Source organism: Microplitis demolitor, chromosome 2 (genome assembly GCF_026212275.2).
Source record: "Microplitis demolitor isolate Queensland-Clemson2020A chromosome 2, iyMicDemo2.1a, whole genome shotgun sequence".
NCBI lineage: Eukaryota > Metazoa > Arthropoda > Insecta > Hymenoptera > Braconidae > Microplitis > Microplitis demolitor.
Genome location: NC_068546.1, coordinates 17307566 through 17324870, shown reverse-complemented (window position 1 = coordinate 17324870; position 17305 = coordinate 17307566). Strand labels below are relative to the sequence as shown.

General features: G+C 29.0%; 1 long non-coding RNA gene across 1 annotated transcript in view; it reads left to right on the top strand.

Annotated features, from left to right (window-relative positions):
* Nucleotides 1–16767: 16767 nt before the first annotated feature.
* Nucleotides 16768–17305, top strand: part of LOC128667375 (uncharacterized) — a 33762-nt gene continuing 33224 nt past the window's right edge. Inside the window, exon 1 of the long non-coding RNA XR_008403347.1 lies at nucleotides 16768–16978. This is a non-coding gene — a long non-coding RNA (uncharacterized LOC128667375). The remainder of the gene's footprint in view (nucleotides 16979–17305) is intronic.

The window sequence follows — 17305 nt, the reverse complement described above, 5'->3', positions numbered from 1 at the left end:
TATATTTCTATGTTGCGCTGTCTATACTTATTTGGGGTTGTTGATGTATTGTTTTCATGTAGTTGATGATTATTAAGCTGATTATAAATTGGTTATATTGAACAAAAAATATTATCTGGTTAAGAATCAATAACGAGTTAGCAAATTCTTTTTCTATAGTACCATCCGTAAATAATAAATAGAGGCCAGCAATGAGTTTACAGTGAGTTATTTTTTTAATTCAAACCTGCGCTATCTATAAATAATTATTTTGAGCCCGCTGTGAGGTAATGATGAGCCAACATTTTATTTCAATACAGTGCCATCTGTAAACAATAAGTAATGGCCAGCTATCAGCTTGTAGTGAGTTGTCATTTGACTTGAAAACAACGCGACCTATAAATAATCATTCCAAGCTAACTATGATGCAATAATGAGTCAAGATTTCATTCTTGTACAGCGCCATTCGTAAATAATAGATAATGGCCAGCTATGAGCTTATAGTGAGCTATTTTTTTATTTGAAAACAGCGTGATCTATAACCAATTATTTTGAGTCAGCTGTGAGGCAATGGCAAGTCAAGATTTAATTATTGTATAGCGCCATCTGTAAATAATAAATATTGTTCACTCACGAGATATTAATGAGCTAAAAATATTCTTGAAAAAAAATTAGCCAACGACAAGCTTGTTATTAACTAAATCTGCTAGCTAGTAACGCTGAGCTAGTTACTGGCTCTAAGCTCATCTTCATTAGCCAGGATTCTACTCGGGAAAGAACGACCAAGAAAATTGTTTGCATCATCTAATGAGGGGAAGATCCGGCAATACCTATCATTCTAGCTGAAGATGATGACGTTTTTTCTGGCGAAGCTGAAATAGCTCTACACGAAGCGATGATATCACCCGATTGCAAAGAATGGAAGCAAGCGATTCAGTCTGGTTTTGAGCTTATTGAAGAATCATATTTGGGATATTGTCTAGTTACCTCAAGGACAGAGCAAGGTTGGTTGTTGAGTCGTACTAACTAACAAGCACAATTTAGATGGAAATATTGAGCGAAGAAAGGCTCGAATTGTTGCCAAAGAATACAGCCAAACCTTTGGAGTAAATTACTACGAGGCGTTCGCACCAGTAACACGCTTAGAGTAGGTAAGATTAATGTTAGCTCTGGCGGTCGAACGTAAAATGATTAGGCAATTTGATGTTGTCACTGCTTACTTAAATGACCATCATGAAGAAGATCTCTTTATGGAGATACTCGGAGTTTTACAAGAGATGTTACTAAGAATTAAGAACAATGCATCAACATTAGCAAATATCTTGGAAAGGGTTGATGAAATGTTAAACCAATCAAATGGAGGTGGAATGCTTGCCGTCTACGAAAAGCCATCTATGGGTTATGTCAGGCTGGTCAGCAGTGAAATGCTCGATTGAATAGGAAATTACAGAGCATCGGACTGGTTCCAACTAAGGCCGAACCATGCTTGTATCGTGCTAAAAGTGGTGAAAAATTACTTCTATTGAGGAAATCAAGCAAAGTTTGTTTGAACACTTCGAGGTCAAGGATTTGGGCCTCGCGAAGTATTGCTTGGAGTTAGAAATCACGGAAATTCCATATTCGTGAGTCAATCGAGATATATTCAAGACATATTGTCTAAATATGGTATGAGCTTGTGTAAGCATGTTGCTACCCCAGTTGAAGTAAATAGTCAATCGATCGACAACTCGGGAGATGACAACTCGGGAATTGAAGAATGACCATGCCGTGAAGCAATCGGTGCCCTGATGTACCTGGTTTCGGGAACCAGGCTAGACATTGCCCATACCGTATCCAAGTTAGCCCAATATTCTAGCAAGGCGGAGAAGCATCATATCGTTGCTGTAAAAAGAGTCCTGCGATACTTATCTAGAATAAGCGATTTAGGATTGACGTACTCCCAAACAACCAAGCAACTATTCAGTTTCGGTGATGCTGACTGGGGAGGTTGTATGATGAATAGAAAATCTTTTTCGGGCCATGCTTTTGTTCTTAGAGGAGCCGCCATATCTTGGCGTTCACAAAAGCAACGAACAGCAGGCTGTATATCTCAAAGGTCTTTCAGATGAAATTGAAGTTAAGTCACTCTCTATGATAACTTTGTATGTTAATAATCAAGGAGCCAAGCAGTTTGCTCAAAATCCTGTGTTTTATGCTAGAATGAAGCACATCGACATTCGCCATTATTTCGTACGTGATACCATTGATGAAGAAATGATTCGACTGGAGCATATATATCTACGGAAAATATGGTTGCAGATGTCCTCACGAAATCTCTATCACGTGTTCGCCATGAGAGCTGCATCACCGACCTCGGTCTTATATTTAAAACGAAAATAAACAAAAATTAATAATAGTAATGATACATAAATTGTGAATGAATGTAGCAAAGTATGTGCGTCTTGAGGGAGCGAGTGAGCGATCGTTACTTAAGTGTGCAAGACACACATAATTGTGTATTAGTCTTAAGGGTCTGTCTGTGGATTTGAACGTGAGTGAGTTGAACATTTCCTTTGCAGTTGTACCCGCTTAGTGCGTCAGACCACTTGAGTTGTTCCATACCTATTCTTGCGTTATATTATACGAATCCTTGTGTTCGCTTATACGAATAAATATATCTACGTATACACCTCTTAACGGTTTAATCGAGTATTTAGTTTACACGCCATTTAATTTACATCCTTTATACTTCTAACAAACTTAATAATGAATATTTCTAAATATTTAGTAAAATAATGGTCAGGAATTTACAATAATTAATAATAAATTATCATTTCTATTGATTATTAGTAAAAATAAGGTAAATGTCCCAATACCGGAACGGGACCCAATACCGGAACGATTTGATAATCATTATATTATATTTCAACTCGTACGCGATGAAACTTAATAAAACTTTCTTTATTTGAAACCTTAATCTTTCAGTTAAAAAATAAGATATGAAAAAGATTTTAGAAAATATTTAAAATATGAAAAAAAAAAAATGTTAATTAGAGCAATAGTCTCGGATTCATGACTTTTTCATGTCTCTTAATGGTTTTGCTAAGAAATCAGTCAATGGTCTTAAGCTTATAGAAAATGCATAGAATTACTTTTCAATAATTTTTTTTTGTATATGCATCTTGAATGACATAAAATTCAAGAAAACATATTGAAAATATGAAAAAAATAGTATTATTATATTAATTTTACTGTTCGTCTATTGGTACACCAAAATGAACCCGTGCCCAGTACCGGAACAGCCAATCATATTAATGTTATCGATAGACATTAACGGTGAGTTTTATTGACTGGCTAAATCAAGTACAATATTAATTATTACTGGAGCCCTAATATTTAATGCAGTATGTATAATTGTTATAAAAAATAGATTAAGTATAGATAAACTCTAATTTAAATCATAAAAAATAAATTTTTGTTTTTAGTTTTTTTTTTAATTATTTTTCTAGTATAACCTCAAATGATTTATTTTGTTTCTATTCTTTAGTTCAAAATATTTATTTTCATTGAATATTCAATCATTTAAAAATTTTAAATACATTTTACATTATGAATGTGATATAGCAGACATCAGACAAATTTAAAATTATTAATAAATCGAGTAAATAATTAATAATATAAAATTTAAAAAAATGCAAATTCAAAAAATTTTGAAATTAATAGTGCCTTTTTTGTAAATATTATTTTTTTAATTATTTATCTTATTTATTTATAACTTTAAGGTTCTCTGATGTCTGCTACATTAATACTCGTTTTACATTAATATTATTTAATAATTATCAATATTTTCACCATGAATAAATGCAAAAAATAACTTATTTTATTTACTGTTCCGGAATTAGGACAACCGAATTCCCGTATTGGGACAAGGCTATTTCAGCGTTCCGGTATTGGGTCTTTTGAGTGTCATAGAAAAAAATTTTTTATATTAAATTTAAGAAAAATGAACTAATTTGATTATTTTTGCATTGGTAAATGTCTATTCTATATGATGTAATAAATTATTTTGGTTTATAATTTATTTGAATATTTTTAAAACGATAAAAATCAGTCATATACCCTTCGTCGTTCCAGTATTGGGACATTTACCTTATCACGTAGCGATTCAAACGTGAATCGCTGCGCGCACTTTCCCATCTCTTCGTAAATTTAACAACACCTCCTAGCTAATATAAAGCGCATTTAATTATTGTAATATTTTATTATTTAAGTATTTATATTATTTTGATTAACTAATTAATTATGGATTAATTTATGGATTATTAATATTATTGTTTATTATATTTACGTTTCAATAATTATTTGGAATTTTCTGTATTGAATCGATATTTTCATCACAGTCAGTAGCATACGTGTGCATACTATATATAAAAATATCGACCGTAGGGAGAGTAAGTCGATACGGTGGGGATAAAAATCAATAGCTCCCTCCCGACACGTGGTGCACTGAAATAATTATTATTTTATTATTCAAGGAGTTAATTATTATTGTTTGTGAATATTGATGAAAAATATTATTCGGTTTATTATTGTGATATAACTCAGGTCATGGAATAAATTTAAATATTTTATTTTAATTGATAATTTCGGGGCCGAGATCATTAGAGGGGACAACATGTGAGTGATACCCATCCCTTTCAAAACCGACGCGAAAATAGTCAGAGAGGACCGAGTTATTGTAAAGGTAGGACGTGTTATTGTCCGTGATTTTTAAGTAAAATTATCCTGGCCCAGTTGCCGTTATAAAGTAATTAAATATTAAAGAATGTCAATTTGGTAATAATCAATATTTTATTATATTGAATCAAAAGTATTAGTTTACGTATATACTATTATTAACTGTCTTCAGAAGTTAAGTCATTTGCATTATCATTTTCTTGCATCGGCTATCGCTGGATCCTCGTTAGAGTTGATTGCGATGAATAATCGAGTAATAGCTGAACCTGAGTTATTATTCTAATAATAAGTTGAATATTATCGGCGTATGTCCCAGAAGTTGGTGCATACGTTCGTGGACGCGTCGAATAAATTCTTTAGTGGATTAGACAAAGATAGCGTGTTTGGCTCCTTGTCTTACACCAGTATTTAACGTAATAATATAGTAAAATTATATTTGAGTATTTAACATATTATTTCTTTGGGTAAAATTCTTTTTGTAATTTGATGGTATGCAACCCAGTGTTGCCAACGTATTTTGAGTACCCGTATCTTTCTCTCCCCAGAGTAAATAATATAACATCCCTGACGGTTTTAAATCAGCTTGGAATCAGCCTGGAAACACCCTGGGAGTGAAAACACGGTGGAATCACGGTGGATCCAGGGTGGTTACAGGGTGGGTTTGTGCCATTTTATCACCGTGTATACACGGTGGTTACATGGTGTTTCCACGATGGTAACACGGTGTATCCACCCTGATTCCACGGTGTATTCACCGAGATTTCACAGTGTATCCACGGTGATTACGCGGTGTACGTGGAATCACAGTGGGTACACCGTGTAACCACCGTGGAATCACGGTGGGTACACCGTGTAATCATCGTAGAATCACGGTGAATACACCGTGTAATCACCGTGGAATCACGGTGATAAAATGACAAAAAACCCACCGTGTAACCGCCGTGGATCCACCGTGATTCCATCGTGTTTCCGGGGTGTTTCCAGGGTGAATCAAAACCGCGAGGGTATAAAGGGAAAATTAGTAATTTCATTTTTATAAATTTTATAATGAGTTTAAAGAGTAAATTTGTAATTCTACTTCCCCAGTGGATAATTTAATTGATTATAATTATTATTTGTCTAATATGAGCATATTATTATTTAATGAAAATTGTGATAAAGAATTAATGTATAGTAAAAATGATATTTGGTATTGTAATAATTTGTTAAGTTTATAAATATATTTGAATTGAATAATATAGTAAAATAATATAGCCAACCTTTGTTTATTTTCAGGATATATCTAAGCAATAATTATTTCTTACTATTTTTATTCATTATATTTATTTGTGCTGTCTTTCCGCTTGGTGCATACATTCTCGCTCAAGATTTTGACGTGTGATCTCTCCCCTAATTTATTATTTTTGTCCGTTTTGTAAAAACGGGCTGGCGCTCTCGTGCACTAGCCCAGCCTGAGGAGCTGATTCAGGCACACTATCATTTTATTTATAATTATTTATTATTATGAGTCGTATTTATTATTATAATTTAAAATTTTTAATTCACGTGGGTGACCACATACGGGTTCCGGGTTTTGTTCGCGTCTCCATCGCGAAAATAAAAACGGTTTACGTTATTAAATTACTAGTATATCACAGATATATGGCAAAAAATCATCATAAATTGAAATAGATAATTCATACATATTATATAAAAATTTATGATTATTTTTTGCCAAATATCTGTGATATATACCCTCGCAACCTTGAGCTCACCGTGGAAATACCGTGGAAACACTGTGTTTGTGGAAACACCGCGGTGCAACCTATGCAGTTTCCACGGTTGATTTGTTCCATTTTTCCACGATATTTCCACGGTAGTTTTTCGCTGGGTCCACGGTGTTTCCACACCAAATCTACGGTAAAAACACAATGAATAATCACCGCGACTTCACGCTGAATCCACATTCGTTACACTTTGAACCCATAGTTAATCCACAATGGTTTCATTGTGCTTATGTCATTGATCCACAGTGAAAACACGATGTATTTACGATAGGTATGCAATTAGTTTTCTTAATGATTAAACGAAGAATCCACGGTAAATTCGCGGTGATTATGTAATAGTTACACAGTAATAACATCGAGAATTTACGATGAAAACTCGATAATCTAACAATAACAACATTCTGCCTATGAGAAATTAACTTGTAAAAAATCAATTGTGTGGCATCTACTTAACTGGGAAACTCTTATCAATATTATCTAATTGAATAATTTAAAAAAAAAGCGCTTATGAGAGCTTACCTATAACAGTTAAATGAACAGCTTATTTATATTTATGTCCAAGAATTTCTATTAAAATAAATTAAAATGTCTTTAAATATTTTTCCAATAATTTGATTTCTTTCCACTCAATATGAAAATTATTAGGATTTTTTTTATTTTTTAACTGGTTATAATTTAAAATTATAAAACGATTAAGTATAAACTATTAATAATTAAATAATTCTATATAGTTACAATTTAGCGATGTAAATATAAGGGTTGGCCAAAAAAAAACTAATTTTTTGAAGTTGACTTCTTTTGGCGCGTTTAGTAGAGAGTAAAATTGAGAGCTGCACGCGCAAGCGTACCGCAAAAACGACATGATGAAGTTGGCCACCAAATATAATCAAAAGTGTATATTTATTTTACTGACTATTAGCTTAACTCGTATACAGAATAATCGCAAGGTATCCAACAAAACATGTGGTTATATTTGGAATCGATAGAAAAGCCAATGTACGAAAAATATTTCATATACATTAATTATAAATTGTGAATTATTTATATAAATATAAATATATTATCTATTAATGATTCCTAAATTATGGTGTAAAAAACCTATCAGTGATAAAAAATTTGTTAAAACTTTAAGTGTTTTAAAAATTTGAGGTTAATTTTTTTAAATTGTGTAAAACCTTTGAAAGTTTTAAGTATTAGAGGTTGATTTTATGTATCATTTTTAATAAGTTAATGAAATAATTACTAATTTAAGTAATAAGTAATTGAATATTTCATAAGACATATTTATTTTTAATAAATAATTAAAAACAATTTTTATTATTCTTAATGAGTAATTTAAAAAAATTTCAACACATTGTAACAAAAAAAAAATCTATGCATATATATATATATAAAAAAAGTAATAATAAATAAATAAATTTTATTGTTTTAAGAAGAAAAAAACATATAACAACAAATTTTATTTTAGAAGAAAGAGAACTAATTAATTTTTTTGCGAAAACAAAGAATTTTATTCAATATTAAAAGATTTTAGTAAATACATTAATTTTAGAGTTACGTTACAATTATGGACAACTAAGAACTGTAAATAAATAAATTAGACTCAATAATTTTATAATATTTAACCCATTTTGTAACGAAAGAAAAAAAAAATATAAATTGAAAACAAAAAGTAAATAAATGAATTTTGTTTTAAAAGAAAGGGAAATAATTTATTTTTGCAAAAAAATTAATTATTTCTCTTTCTTGGAAAATTAAATTTGTTATTATATATTTTTTTTTTGTTAAAATTTGTTAAAATTGTCTTAAATTACTCATTAAAAATAATGAAAATTGTTTTTAATTATTTATTAAAAATAAATATATCTTATAAATATATTCAATGACTTATTACTTAAATTAGTAATTATTCTATTAACTTATTAAAAATAATACTTACATAAAATAAACTTCAAATACTTAAAACATTTAAAGTTATTACACAATTTTTAAAATTAACTTCAAATTTTTAAAAGACTTTTAAAGTTTTGACACAATTTTTATCACTGATAAATTTTTCACACCATAATCTAGGAAAAATTCATAAATAATATTTTTATATTTATATATAAAATTCACAATTTATAATTAATATACATGAAATGTTTTTCATAAACTGGCTTTCCTGTCGATTTCAAAAATAACCACGTTTTTGTAATAAGTATGATAGTTTATAGTGATAAGTATGACAGTTTCGCCGGACAAGTAAAAAGATTTTGTAATTTACTACAACTTGACTTCAAGCTCCAATAACTTTTGAACAGATGGATTTATCAAAAAATGAAAAAAAAATATGTGGTGTTAAATCTAATAAAATATGTTTTAGTTATAGAATTTAATTACAAGAATAACGATTACTGATATTAGTATATTGACTACTGCTTAAGTTATTTAATGACTTAAATTTAATCTAAATATTGTACTCTTTAGCATTATCAACATAATCAATATTATTATAAAGGCTGTTTTGTAATGCTTTTATGTTTTGAAAAAATAAATTATTCATTGAATGAAAGCGTATTTGTAATGAAATAATGATATTAGTGTGGATATCGTAAAAAAATTGGAGTTTAGCTACACAGCGGTGTATGGCTGCCTGAATTTCATTGAATGTTTCTACGGTGAATTGATCGCATAATAATTGCGAAACTGTTGAATTATCATTGACAAACTTCTACTAAACCGTGGTACATTTAGCGTATTTTCAGCATTACTACACCATTTGTTTGTCGTAGAATGACTGTGGGAACACCGTGGAAACACATCAGAAATATTGGGGAAACGTAGTCAAATTGCACCGAGCATTTACGGTGAGTCAGTAGAGTTTCCACGGTGAACTCAAGGTTGTGAGGGTGGTAATTTTTGTTAATAATCGATAGAAATGATCATTTATGATTAATTATTATAAATTCCTGATCATTATTTTACAAAATATTTAGAGATATTCATGATTTAGTTGATAATATTGGGTATTTAAGTGATATAGATTAATTTTGTCACGTTTAAATAAATAATCCAAAAATTTTGAATAGGTCCAACTTTGAGGCTTGATATCTACAAAGCAGCTTGACTTGTGAAAATCTTTGCTCAGACCATTTTTATAGAGCGTTCAATTTCTTAAAAGAACATTTCATCATCAATCTTATTTAGTAATTCGTTGTCAAGTTACAACGTTCCAAAGTTGAAAACAATTTTTTCCTATGTTATTTAAATGAGAAATGGAAAATCGAGAAGCGCCATCTTTAAATACTAATATTAAGGACTCATCTTTAAACAGAGTCTTAGTTTAGTAATACTCTGTCGATTTTTTAATGTCCTTCAAGAAAAAAAAGTCAATTTTTTTTAAACACTCTAACCCACAGTTTCCTATATGGGTTTCCCATTTGGGAATCCAGATATCCATGGTTTCCTCCATGAATTTTTATATGAATACACATACTGTTATATTATTTTCTATGGATTCTTACATAAAATCCATACTTTTCTACACGGATTACTATGGGTTCCACTACGTATTACACATTCTCATCCATGGTCATACATGATTGAGTATGACTTTGTATGAATCAGACATGGTCATGTATGCTCATCATACACTCCAATCATACAGTCCAATGCATGATCATTAATTTCCCGTTAGACATAGTCATGCATGATTGAGCATGACTTAACATGACTCATGCGTGATAAAACATGACTTGGCACGCATCATGCATGATCAAGCTTGGTCGTGCATGATCATGCATAAATATTGCACGAATCATGTGTGACTACTCTTTCATCGCTATGCATGATTGAACATGGCATTGCATGAGCATGCACGCCTGATGTGCATGAATCATGCACGACCATGCCTGAATCATGCATGATCAAGTATGATCGTGCATGACGATTTTTCCCGGGTAGTAATGTGCGTATCGTGAAGAATTTTAGTCTCATTCACGATCCATATTGCTGTTAGAACTATACGTATCAATATTCGCACTAACCTTTAAATAGCTTTAATCGTGCATTGTAATCGTACATTTTTCTCCGTGTAAATTCTGTTCGATGTATTTGAAAAATTTCTTTGTTATCGATAATTTTAACCATAATTCTATAGCCGCCATACTACTATTATAAGAATTTTTCTATAAATTTTTTGTCTAAGCAATACCATGAAAATTTTCTGAACATGCCACTTAGATTTGTAATTGACAATTTCCATTTTTTACGGTAAGGAGTTAAAAAAGCAGAACGAAAAAATTTTTTGTCTACAGATTTCGCGATGCCTTATAGTCGTAATTGATTATTTTAACGTATATACTTCCTACTTTTAATTTTCTAATAAGGAAATTTAAAATTTCAAACAGTAGGGATGTTATTGATTTCAGTCTGAATAGAAAATCGAGTCTTTATTGGATATTAACATTTAAAGTCTTATAAAGCTACTCAATGTTCGGGATGATGGCCGAATCTGTATGTAAAACCACTAGAAGCTTTTTTTTAGTTAACATACTAATTTTATATCCCTGTCAGTATGCTATCAATGTGCACTTTGAGAACCATCTAAATCGGTTAGCTCATTCGAGAGATTATTGACAATAGATAAAAAAAAGCTGTTTCTTACCCTGCTTAAAAAATCCGATAGATTCTTATAGCTGTATGTATAAGGCCCTATATTTAACTATAGCACTTCTCATAGAACTCATTCATTCTTATAAAATTTCTATAGGAATTTATGAGGATCTATTGGATTCAATGAGATTTTCTAAACAGGGTACATTCTTTTTTCAGTAATCCATTATCTACTTGTCTGATGGTTCAAAATTTTTCGTTAGATCTTTGTCTCAAAAAATTCTTTTGACTGCTGCAAGAAATATCTCAATCAATAAATTAATTTAAGAGGTACCGCCGAGAAAAATTGCAAAAACAATTCTTCTTCCCATTTCCTGTTAAATATCTAAAAAACCACTTATTGGAATGATCTTAAAGATTTTATCAGGTTTTATCCTTAATGAAACCTTTCAATCGCTACCGCAAACACCCAAATGAATTGATTGCTTCAAGAGTTTTAATGAACGAAAAGTTTGAGAAATTATTGCTTTTTATTTAATTATAAATTTTCCAATCTTGTTTAATCATATAAAAACTGTATATATTTAGGCTCGGAGATATCAAAAATATATTTTTAACTCTAATACTTTTGATTTTCTCTAGCTTGTAGACAGCGAGATATTTTATAACAAAGTAATAAGTCATTTGGTAGATCTATGACGGGAAAAAATACTCAGACGTGATTATATTTAAACGCATATATGATAATATCTCTCATTGTGTACGATTATGTATTAGGGTGGACTAAAAATCCGCTTTTTTTTAATTCAAATTATTAACAGCAAAAATATCGTTTATAAGGCTTAAAAACAAATATGTGCGAAAGGCAAAAATTTTAGGTAGCTATCTTAGGCTCGCCGAATAAAGTAAAAGTTCAAAATCGGAAAAAAATTCATTCAAGTACTTATTTTTATAAGAAATTTGATTCTCTACAAAAACGGTCTTTTGACAAAATTATGAAAAAATAATAGTTTTTGAGATAATGACGATTTTTTATCAGAATTTCATTTTTTTTTTTACGATTTCCATACTTTGTAACGATGAATTATAGTAATGTGAGTTGGTTTCTTATTAAAAATTTGATTATCTACAAAAAAAGTTCTTTGAAAAAATCATGTCGGATTGAAATTTTCGGAGATAATGACGATTTTATGTCAAAATTTCACGTTTTTTGCTATATCCATACATTTACCGATGAATTATAGTAGTTTCAGTATGTTTCTCATTGGAAATTTTATTCTTTACAGAAGAGGTCTTTTGAAGAAATAATGTCAAATCGGAATTTTTCGAAATAATGGCCATTATATTAAAGATACTAATGTTTTTTCATATTTTAATATTTTCTTGTAGTAAGTATAGTGATTTTTTGTGGATATATTTTAAAGATCATATAATTTTCCATGAAAAAGGTCTCAAAAAGAAATTAAGTCTAATCTTTTGTTTCAGACATAAGATCAATTTTATTGAACATTTTAGCATATCTTGCTTTATTTATATTCTCCATAGAAAAATATTAATTTGATGGAGGACACAAATAAAGTAAGATATGCTAAAATGTTCAATAAAATTGATCTTATGTCTGAAACAAAAGATTAGACTTAATTTCTTTTTGAGACCTTTTTCATGGAAAATTATATGATCTTTAAAATATATCCACAAAAAAATCACTATACTTACTACAAGAAAATATTAAAATATGAAAAAACATTAGTATCTTTAATATAATGGCCATTATTTCGAAAAATTCCGATTTGACATTATTTCTTCAGAAACCTGATTAAAAACTCCGATTGAATCTGATTGAAACTCAATCAGAATTCTATCAGTTTCAATCGGAAATGAATTTTCAATCAGAAATGTTCGGGAGCGTTTGAGGCCTCCGATTGAATTTCAATCAGATTCAATCGGAAAAAAATAATTTAAAAAAAATTGTTTTCCGATTGAAACCGATTAAAACTGATTCAGAAAAATTCAATCAGTTTCAATCAGATTCAATCGGAAAATAATAATTTTTTTAAAATTATTTTCCGATTGAAACCGATTAAAACTGATTCAGAAAAATTCAATCAGTTTCAATCAGATTCAATCGGAAAATAATAACTTTTTAAAAATTACTGTCCGATTGACACCGATTAAAACTGATTCAGAAAAATTCAATCAGTTTCAATCAGATTCAATCGGAAAATAATAACTTTTTAAAAATTACTGTCCGATGGACAACGATTAAAACTGATTGAGAAAAATTCAATCAGTTTCAATCAGATTCAATCAGAAAATAATAATTTTAATTTTCGATTATTTTCCGATTGAATCTGATTAAATCCGATTGAAATATCTCAATCAGTTTCAATCAGATTCAATCGGAAAATAATGATTTATTTCTCAATTTTATCCCGATTGATCAATTTTTTATTTCTCCGTGTAGAATGTTCTAATCGATTTTAAACTATCTTCCTGATGAGCTAGATACATAGCTAAAGTTCTTAGTGAAAATTAAACGAGGTACTGGCTAGCGTCTCGCTAGCGTCGCTAGAATCAATGCTAACGGTAGATAACAAACGAGGCGGCCCTGGTTTATTTTTAATAGGGGTGTGCGTATTATCTATGAGATACGAGTAGTTTAACATTAGACAGTATAAAAATTGTAAGCTTAATATAGTATAAATCCTTTTTACTGCAGAATGTTCTACTGATTGCATCTTATAAACAGTGCACTTTAGCAATATCACCCTGTTTAAAAAATCTCATAGATTCTTATACATTCCCATAAAGATTTTATGAGAATGAATGAGTTCTATGAGAAGTGCTATATGGTTAAGTATAGGGCCTTATACATACAGCTATAAGAATCTCTCGGATTTTTTTAGCAGGGAAGTATAATAAACAATTTCGTAGAGAACGAAATTTTCTAAAAGATGAGTGCTATGCATCTTTTTCGTACGATGAGCCGTTTTTTTTTTCACTATTAACAAAATTATATGAAACAAGTAAAAAATAGACTTTCGGAGCAGATAGAATCGACATAGATCGAGTTAGAGCAATTTGTTTTATAGAATTTAAAAATTCAACAAATTCTCTACAAATTAAAACTGGTTTCAAAACGATAGCTTAAACTTTGGCTAAGTTATAGCAATTTAAAAAAAATGTTATTCAATTAACATATTTTTTAAATGGAAAAATTTGATACTCGAGAGAAAGTACTTTAAATTAAATTTAAGAACTGAAATTTTCAGGGAATTTTTTTCGCAATATAAACAATAAAATTTTCTTGTGTCGGCTAGAAAAAAAAAATTTCGTTTCAAACGAAGCGGATTCAATTAGAAAATAATAATTCATTAATCGATTATTTTCCGATAGAATCCGATTAAATCCGACAGAAAATTTTCAATCAGTTTTAATCAGATTCAATCAGAAAATAATAATTCATTTATCGAATATTTTCTGATTAAATTCGACAGACAATTTTTAATCAGTTTCAATCGCATTCAATCGGAAAATAACAATTCAGATAGTATTGATAATTATTATAATTTGGGCAGATATGAATTTCATTTATCATTAATTCAGCAATTTTAAAAATATCGGAGTATAGAATTTTATCTGTCTTTCCAATTTAATCAATTTTATAAAAAGTTAAAACAAGCATTTTTCAGGATTATATGAAAACTTTTTTTAAAAAACTGTATTGATTGAGTTTAAAACTATCACGAAAATAAAAGGAAACATCAATAAAAAATTATACATATATTAGGTTGGTTAAAAAAAAAAAAGTTTTTTTTTTTGGTATCCAAAAATTGAAAGTCTACCTAAAAATAAAAATTTCGGTACCAATCCAAGCTCTTAATAATAATACTACGGTTTGCGTCAATCAATTTTTCTATTATCTATTTAAATAACACGGGAAAAAAACTTTTTATTTTTTAGAATTTTCTAACTTACAAGCCAATCAACCAATTGTTATGCACGATAGATATTTTTGTAGGATATTGAATGCTCTACAACAATAGTCTCATCATTTTTTGATAAATCTAACTGTTCAAAAGTTATTTGAGCTTAAAGTCAAATTTATAGAAAATTTTGAGATCTTTTTACTTTTCCGGCGAAACTATCAGTTTTATCAGAAAATCTCATAGAAACTTTTTTGTAGGTAATTTTATTTCTCAAAAATTATTATAAATAAAGTTTTTCAAAATTTCGCTTTTTTTTTTCTAGTTATTTTCATTTCAATATCAAGCTCTTAAAAAAATAGTTTTCTGATTGATTTTTTAAAGCTCTAATTCAAAAAGTAGACACTTGGAGCTACAATTTCCCTTTTTTTTCTTCCTTGTACGACCATTTCTCTCGAAGTTACGGCCTGTTGAAAATCACCCAAAAATTTGGAATTTTGTTTTGATCCTTTAATTTTTTCCAGTAGTGTATTATATGTCGATTGAAAAAAATTCAGAACAATTAAAAAAAACAAGTCGTTTCTAATCATATCGAATCTCCATACAAAACGAAAATACAATATTATTTGTCGATTCGACAGTATTTAAAACAATTCGAAATACTGAGTCGTTTTTAATTGTTCTAAATCTCCTTATAAATCAGAAATTCAACTATTATATGTCGGTTCAAAAGTATTTGAAACTATTCGAAATATCAAATCGTTATGAATTGTTTTGAATCTGCCTACGAATCGGAAAATAGTTTACTATTTGTCGATTAAAATGTATTCACAACAATTTAAAAAATTAAATCGGATTGAATCTTTTTAAATCGCCTCGACGAACCAGAAATTCAACTATTTTTTGTCGATTCAAAAGTATTTGGAAATATTTAAAAAACTAAATTTTTTAAAATCTTTTTTAATTTTTTTGTGTACGTCGATTCAAAAGTATTTAAAACCATTAAAAAAATTTTTTTTTAATTGTTTTGAATCAATTTGAATTGTTTCTTTTAATCAGGGTGATGTATAATACAATAAATATCATTACGTTTCCCATATTTTTTATATTATTTATGACTCATGCAATCCCTGATTTAAAAAAAATGATTTGAAATAATTCAAAACAATTTGAATCGACTAATATATAGATATACACTTAACGTGGAGCAAATCGTTTTTCTTAATCAGGGATGTAACTATGTATAATCGTTCATGATTATATAGCACCATTTTCCGTATTTGGTCATCCATGACCATATCTGAGTGGTGACCTTCTCTTTAAGTGGATTAATATATCAACCTGAGTTCAATTTACTATCCCTGATTAGAAAGTACGATTAATGATGATTAAAAATGTTTCAATCATTTTAAATCGTCAATTGATGATTAAAGAGGATTAAAAACGATTAAATTTGTGATTGTTTTAAATCGTCATGGTTCGTTTTTAACCTTAATCGGGACCAGAAATTATGATATTATTTTACGATTAAAAACGATGAGAAAATTTTAATCGTCATGAATCGCCTTTTATCGTAAAATAATATTACAATTTCTGGTCCCGCATGAAGATTAAAAACGATTCATGATGATTAGAAATTTTAACCGCCATGAATCGTTTTTAATCGTAAAATAATGAATAATCTTTTGACGATTAGATGTGAAAAATCATGACGATTATGAGTATTAAAGACGATTAATGATAATTTAATTTTTAATCGTTACAAATCGTATTGTCTAATCAGGGATGCTTATCTCTTAGTACATTTATCTATTAGTGTTAATAAATTTTTATTTATTTTATGTATATATATTTTTTAATATTTTTGTGTTTCTTTAAAATTAATGTTTCAATCGGTGGGTATAAAAAAAGTTTATATTTAGGTGAAATTAAACTCCCAACACCTGTGAGTCAGGAAATTGGGTATTTGTGATCATTTTCTCTAAAGAGGTTCAAGTGAGTCAAATTAGTGTTTGAATTTTTTTGTTTACTAAATTCTCCGAATAATTATAAAAATTTATTATTTTAATTTATAATAACATAACAAATTTATAAATAAATAATTATTACTTATTTGATAAAAGAAAGGAATAAAATGACTTCGTTATTTTCGACTCATCTGGTTTTATAAAAAGATGTGGCAATAGCACGTTCTAACTTTTCAAGCATCAATATGTAAATTAAAGTGGGAAAAATTTATTTCTAATCTCGTCTCTTTTTTTAATGTAGTTATATCTTTATTTTTCTCTCTCAGCTGCTTCTATGACGTTCGCAAACTCTCAA